The following is an 8,100-nucleotide window of genomic DNA, read 5'->3' on the forward strand; positions in this document are numbered from 1 at the left end:
GCTACTTCACGAGGTTCACGATTGTAATCACGACTGATTTATTGCTTGTGTTTTTTGAAAAATACATGAGAAGAGGACCTTGAAAAAATAATCGCATATTAAATAGCAATTGCAATATTGAGGAAAAAAATCGCAATTACATTATTTTCCAAAATCGTTCAGCCCTAGTTCAGGTCCCCTTTGTATCAATTTCACACTGAACTCAGTGGGCCCACACTCATTCACACACACACACACACACACACACACACACACACACACACACACACACACACACACACACACACAGAAGCCGGTAAAAAACATGAAATAAAAAACCCTCACGTTGCAGGCCTGATATAATGCTTGAGAGCGTTGAATGTCAAGACTATTTGTCCTCTTCACTCAAATGAGCAATAAAACCAACGCAAAACCTGAACATCTGCAACTCCAAACTGCAACTGCACCGATCCCTCAGTCTCAGATGGCGATCAACGGCGGCGGGAATGTGTCCAGCAACCACATGCTCTCTCATATTGTCCAAAACTCCTTACTGTGTCACCCACTTGCAGCAAAACTGATAAAGATCCTCAGGGTGTTCACCCCAAACTGAAGCCAAAAGCGCAAGCTGAGTTAGCTATAACATGGCTAAGAGTACATTTCACTTTATTAATGAATGCTAACACTCACACACAAGCTAATATACACACGTCGGTAACTGTGACAAACTTTGAGTAGAAAGGTATCCAGCTCCTTGCAGACGCTGTGTAGAAAAGAATCCATATGAAGACTGTCGTGTTGATAATCTTGGGACACTAACTACATACTTATTTGCTATAAACGGCTAAAACTTTAATTCACTCTCGGTGCTGCGACTTTGTGCGAACTTCGACCCGACCCCCTGAACCAATCAGTGACCAGCATTTTCCTTATTCATAAGCAATACTTCCTCTTTTAACCATGAACTTTCAGAATAAAACCCAACATTTATAATTATACATTTTAGTCTTTTAAACATACGTATTACACAGTGCCGCTGCTAGCCATTTTGGTGCCCTAAGCATAATTCCTTCATGATGCCCTCCCCCCCCCCCCCCAATAAAAAAACATTATGAGTTGTGATGAGTGAGTGGGGAGGGGAGGGGGGGAGGGGAGAGGGGGGCACCATCGGTACCTTTGAGTAGTATGCCTAAAAAGTGCCTCATATTTCTATAGTCTACTGAAATAATTTCGGCCTTATAATTATTATGACGATTTTTCATTAGGCTATTTTTGGTGGTGCCCCCTCGACACTTGGTGCCCTACGCACAGCGCGTAATGCGCGTTATGGGAGCGGCGGCACTGGTATTACATTTCCCCTTTTTAAACTGTTATGAAATATCTTTTAATCGTTATCTTTGCTACTGTTTCCAACTTCCACGCAATGTTGATGAGACGTGTCAACCATGACAATCCCTCAACACCCAGAGCCTTCAGCATTTCTGGGCGGATCTCATCCACCCCCGGGGCTTTGCCACTGTGGAGCTGTTTAACTACCTCAGTGACTTCCCCCCGTGAGATTGGAGTTGATCCCCCTTCATACTCCAGCTCCGCCTCTAACATAGAGGGCGGAGATGTCGGATTCAGGAGTTCCTCAAAGTGTTCCTTCCACCGCCCTAACACACTATCAGTTGAGGTCAACAGCGTCCCATCCTTACTGTACACAGCTTGGATGGTTCCCTGCTTCCCCCTCCTGAGGTGTCGGACGGTTTTCCAGAACAACTTTGGTGCCGACCGAAAGTCCTTCTCCATGGCTTCTCCGAACTTCTCCCACACCCGCTGCTTTGCCTCGGCCACGGCTGAGGCTGCTGCCCTTCGGGCCTGTCGATACCTTGCAACTGCGTTAGGAGTACCCAGGGATAACATATCCCGGAAGGCCTCCTTCTTCAGTCGGACAGCTTCCCTGACCACCGGTGTCCACCACGAGGTTCGAGGGTTACCGCCCCCTGAGGCACCTAAGACCTTGAGACCACAGCTCCCCGCCGCAGCTTCGGCAATGGAGGCTTTGAACACCGCCCACTCTGGTTCAATGTCCCTAGCCTCCACAGGGATGCCTGAAAAGCTCCGCCGGAGGTGTGAGTTGAAGGCCTCCTGGACTTGGGACTCCTCCAGACGTTCCCAGTTCACCCGCACTACATGTTTGGGCTTACCAGGTCTGTCCAGAGGCTTCCCCTGCCTCTCGACCCAACTCACCACCAGATGGTGATCAGTTGACAACTCCGCCCCTCTCTTCACCCGAGTGTCCAAAACATACGGCCTCAGGTCGGATGATACAATAACAAAATCGATCATGGACCTTCTGCCTAGGGTGCTCTGGTACCACGTACACTTATGAGCATCCTTATGTTCGAACATGGTGTTTGTTATGGCCAATCCATGACTAGCACAGAAGTCCAGTAACAAACCACCACTCCGGTTCAGATCAGGGGGGCCGTTCCTCCCAATCACGCTCCTCCAAGTGTCTCCATCATTGCCCACATGTGCGTTGAAGTCTCCAAGCAAGACTAAGGAGTCCCCTTCAGGAGCCCCATACAGGACTTCTTTCAGGGTCTCCAAGAAGGCCGAATACTCTGCACTGCTGTTTGGTGCATAAGCACACACAACAGTCAGAGTTTTCCCCCCCCATGACCCGCAGGCGTAGGGAGGCGACCCTCTCGTCCACTGGGGTAAACTCCAACAAAGCGGCACTCAACCGGGGGCTTGTGAGTATCCCCACACCCGCTCGGCGCCTCACACCTTGGGCAACTCCGGAGAAGAATAGAGTCCAACCCTTATCCAGAAGTAAGGTTCCAGAGCCGACGCTGTGCGTAGAGGTGAGCCCCACCAGATCCAACTGGTAACGCTCTACCTCCCGCACAAGCTCCGGCTCCTTCCCCCCCAAAGAGGTGACATTCCACGTCCCCAAAGCCAGCTTCTGTCGCCTGGGTCTGGTCCGTCGAGACCCTCTGCTTTCACTGCCACCCTTCTGGCAGCGCACCCGACCCCATCGTTGTTTCCCGTAGGTGGTGGGCCCGCGGGACAGAGAAGCGGAGGTGTTGCCCACGTTGCTTTTTCGGGCTGTGCCCGGCCGGGCTCCATGGCAAGCCCGGCCACCAGACGCTCGCTGACGAGTCCTCCTTCTGTGCCTGGCCCCAGAAGGGGACCCCGGGTTTCCTCCGGGCCGGGTATCCTCGCTTTCCAGTTTGTTTGTCATGAGATCTTTTGAACCAATCTTAGTCTGGCCCCTTACCTGAGACCAATTTGCCATGGGACACCCTACCAGGAACACAATGTTCCAGACAGCACAGCCCCCAGGTTCATTGGGGCACACAAACCTCTCTACCACGATAAGGTGCTGGTTTTCGGAAAGGCCAAACGTATAACTAAATTACATATTTATCATCTTGTTTTAATATCACTTTAAGGGTTATTTTCAACCTGGTTACAGGGAGTACACCCCTAAGTGAAAATGGCCAAATTGTGCCCAAAGTGTCAATATTTTGTGTGGCCACCATTATTTTCCAGAACTACCTTAACTCTCTTTGGAAAAGAGTTCAGTAGAGCTTCACAGGTTGCCACTGGAATCCTCTTCCACACCTCCATGTCGACATCACAGAGCTGGTGGATGTTAGAGACCGTGCGCTCCTCCACCTTCCATTAGGATGCCCCACAGATGCTCAATAGGGGTTAGTCTGGAGACATGTTTGGCCAGTCCATCACCGTTACCCTCAGTTTCTTTAGCAAGGCAGTGGTCATCTTGGAGGTGTGTTTGGGGTCGTTATCATGTTGGAATACAGCCCTGCGGCACAGTTTCCGAAGGGAGGGGATCATGCTCTGCTTCAGTATGTCACAGTACATGTTGGCATTCATGGTTCTCTCAATGAACTGTAGCTCCCCACAGCCGGCAGCACTCATGCAGCCCCAAACCATGACACTCCCACCACCATGCTTGACTGTAGGCAAGACACACTTGTCTTCGTACTCCTGACCTGGTCGCCACCACACACACTTGACACCATCTGAACCAAATAAGTTTATCTGGGTCTCATCAGACCACAGGACATGGTTCCAGTAGGCCATGTCCTTAGTCTGCTTGTCTTCAGCAAACTGTTTGCGGGCTTTCTTGTGCATCATCTGAGCACTGACAGACTGACCCCCCCCCCCACCCCTTTAACCTCTGCAGCAACGCTGGCAGCAGTCATACGTCTATTTTCAAGAGACAACCTCTGGATATGACACTGAGCATGTGCACTCAACTTCTTTGGTGGACCATGAGGCCTGTTCTGAGTGGAACCTGTCCTGTTAAACCGCTGTATGGTCTTGGCCACCGTGCTGCAGCTCAGTTTCAGGGTGTTGGCAATCTTCTTATAGCCTAGGCCATCTTTATGTAGAGCAACCATTCTTTTTTTCAGATCCTCAGAGAGTTCTTTACCATGAGGTGCCATGTTGAACTTCCAGTGACCAGTATGAGAGAGTGTGAGAGCGTATAACACCAAATTTAACACACCTGCTCCCCATTCACACCTGAGACCTTGTAAGACTAACGAGTCACATGACTCCGGGGAGGGAAAATGGCTGATTGGGCCCAATTTGTCCATTTTCACTTAGGGGTGTACTCACTTTTGTTGCCAGCGGCTTAGACATTAATGGCTGTGTGTTGAGTTATTTTGAGGGCACAGCAAATGTACACTGTTATACAAGCTGTACACTGACTACTTTACATTGTATCAAAGTGACATATCTTCAGTGTTGTCCCATGAAAATATATAATAACATATTTACAAAAATGTGAGGGGTGTACTCACTTTTGTGAGATACTGCATGTAGTCCTTAAACACAATAAAAAAATCAGGTAATACTGACAGATCTGAATGCACAACGATAACCTTTATTTTTTGGTACATTTCACAGTTGTGAATTTGACTAAGAGAATCTTGATACTTCAGAGAAAGTGCTTATTATTTATATGATTTCAGCTATTTTGTTTCATGTGATTTCAAAAAGTCATGGGGACTGTAGAAGAGTTGTCAGATGTGTTTCCTGGACCGAAGCACTGTGGTACTTTATGACTCTTCACTTGGTTTGGTTCCACAGATGAAGGGAAGCCTTTTATTACAAAACCAACTGGTGTAATCTAAGAAGGAAACAAGAGCGGAAAGTCATTATTTGTTGTTTTAGAAAGAATTTACTCCACATTGTCAATACTTTCTGAGTCAGTTGAATTGGTGAATGTACCGTACCTGACGGATTTAATGTCAGGCATCTCCTCATTTTATCCAAGGTGCCGGGCTTGTTATTGTCCAAGTTCACCACCTCAAACTCTGAACCATCAGTCCACATCCAATCTTGGCTCTGCAGACAAATAGCATGTAAATAATGAAAAACATGTTGTGAAAACTAAAACTTTAAGAGATCTGAAATAACCAAGAGCATTCAAAACAAATAAAGGGGTGAATCTCTGTAAAGGGAGTTTTGCATATTACCTGGAACGTCTAGTTTGCACCAATCCAGTCTAGCCCATAATATTTGTTTGTCATCGTGTAGATCCGAAGGAATGTATTCTCCTGCTGGCTGTGGACGGATGCGAGGTTGGTGTCGTAGCGCACACAATATTCCTGTAAAGGCGGAGATGAGCTTTTATAAATAAACATTAGTATTCATGCCTCTTTTTTGTTTTACTTATATTGCCTTTAAATCATATATTTTGTTACTTGAGCAAAGTGCATGTAAAATTAAAAGGAAACATTTTTAAGAAAGAGATGAAGCTCTCTCACTGCGGACAGAAACAGTATGATGGCCTCAGGGCTGAGTTTTTACACAGAAGGTAGAAATTATTATTTTTTCAGATCAGAGAATAAGGCAAATACTTTCAAACCTTTCCACCTAATATTTAATATCTGGAAAAGCAGAGTGAGACATAAAGACATTGGAAAAATAAAAGTATACTCATTTTGATTCCAGTCTTGTTCAACACCAACTCCTTAATAGTGTTATGTCAGGCTACCTCAGCATCTTTCCAGCTCATCGGTTTGTCGACGAAGGCAAAGAATAATTTCTGGTATCCGATCCAATAGGGCGACTTGTCAAATATCTCAATCTCCAAAGGAGTCAGGCAGCTTTCTTCATACTGCCACCCAGTCCTCTCTTCTGGATCAGGAGGAGACTAAATAGCTAAGTATCATAATAATGCCAGTTTTTGACATGAAGTGTATTTTACTTTAGTGTATTTCTGTTTTATGCTACTTTATACTTTCATGCCACAACATTTCATGGGCAAAAATCATACTTTTTTAATACATTTTAATACATTTAATTTACACTTGTTATATATAAAAACACATTGTATGCTTATGTGATAGGGTACAGTATTATACTACAAATAAACCCAGTATTTTATCAAGTGTCCACATTGACAAACTACAATAATAAAATACACTAATATGTATTTTCTAGTGACAAAAACAGATAATATATTATTCTATAATAATATAACACTGCGAAAATCTGCAATCTGCATTCTTTAAGTACATTTACGTCTCTACTTCTTAAGGAACATTTTGAATTCAGGTTCTTTACTCGTAATGGAATATTTTAAGACCATATCATCTCTAGTTTTCCTTAAGTAAAGGATCTGAGTACTTCTTCCCCGTTTGATCCCTTGACAGAATGGTATTTTGGCAAATCATTTCCTGATACACTGGATTAGAATCAAAGTTTAAATGTTATGTCTTAAATATCCATGGATTTTGGAAAAGATTTATAGAGTTAAGGTCTCCACTTCAGCTTCATTAAATGTAGTATTCCAATTCAAATCTGGGGCAGATTACAAACAAACAGTTTTAGATTTTGATGTTTAAGAGTGTATAACATTTTCATCATCATTTATATTGAGAAATGGACCGCCAGAGAATGTGAATATCTGAAAATCAGAAAAACAACCTTCATGTTAAAATAGGTGATTAGATAGGAACACATTCATAACATGTAATGGAAATCTTCAAGGTTAAGACCCATAAAATCTGAAAATCTCACCTGCTTCAGTAGTGTCTTTAACTTGTGGAAAATAGCAAAAATAAAGACACCTTATACAAAAAGCAACACGGAAATACTCTTTGAATTTATAATAAATGATCAATTCAGATATTTTTTAGGTAGTTGATTTACTTTTGTAAGATTAAACAATATCTCTGTTACAGCACCAAAGAACAAAGTTACTATCAGTGGGACATTGTGACTCTGACCTCTCATGTCATGAAGATCTTTGAGAGACTGATCCTGCAGCATCTCAAACCCCTTGTGTGTGACTCCCTGGACCCTCTGCAGTTTGCCTACCAGGCCAACCTTGGTGTAGAGGGAGCCCTCATCTACATGCTCCACAGAGCCAACTCACACCTGGAGAAGTCGCACAGCTCACTAAGAATCCTGTTCTTCGACTTCTCCAGCGCCTTCAACACAATCCAGCCACATCTGCTCACTGAGAAGCTGTCACTGATGCAGGTGGAACACAGCTTGGTGGCCTGGATCACTGACTACCTCACCAGCAGACCTCAGTATGTCAGACTGCAGGGCAGCGTGTCTGATGTGCTGGTGAGCAACACTGGAGCCCCCCATGCTGTCACCATTCCTGTTCACCCTCTACACCTCTGACTTCCGCTTCAACTCCGGCTCATGCCACCTACTGAAGTTCTCCGATGACTCCTCCATCGTCAGTTGCATCACAGATGACAACGAGGAGGAGATACAGGGCCCTGGTGGAGAAGTTCGTAGGCTGGTGTGACAACAACCACCTCCAGCTCAAAATCAGCAAGACTAAGGAGCTGGTGGTGGACTTCAGGTGGAGCACGAAGAGGTCTCTAACCCCCATCACCATCAGGGGAGAGGAGGTGGAGGTGGTGAACAGCTACAAGTTCCTGAGAGTGCACTTGAACAATAAACTGGACTGGAGTGACAACACTGATGCTCTCTTCAGGAAGGGACAGAGCAAGCTGTTCTTCCTGAGGAGGCTCAGGTCCGTCAACGTGTGCACGAGGCTGCTGCAGATGTTCTACCAGTCTGTGGGGGCCAGTGTGCTCTTCTTTGCCGTGGTGTGCTGGGGGGGAAACA

General features: G+C 45.4%; 1 long non-coding RNA gene across 1 annotated transcript; it reads right to left on the reverse strand.

Annotated features, from left to right (window-relative positions):
• Positions 1-4,947: 4,947 nt before the first annotated feature.
• On the reverse strand, positions 4,948-7,156 carry LOC134875306 (uncharacterized). The gene is made up of 3 exons (XR_010167178.1): positions 5,481-7,156; positions 5,238-5,349; positions 4,948-5,131 (listed from the first exon to the last, which is right to left on the reverse strand). It is a non-coding gene; the product is annotated as an uncharacterized LOC134875306 (long non-coding RNA).
• Positions 7,157-8,100: the final 944 nt, after the last annotated feature.

The sequence above is a fragment of the Eleginops maclovinus genome, chromosome 13, assembly GCF_036324505.1.
Source record: "Eleginops maclovinus isolate JMC-PN-2008 ecotype Puerto Natales chromosome 13, JC_Emac_rtc_rv5, whole genome shotgun sequence".
In the NCBI taxonomy this organism is placed as follows: domain Eukaryota; kingdom Metazoa; phylum Chordata; class Actinopteri; order Perciformes; family Eleginopidae; genus Eleginops; species Eleginops maclovinus.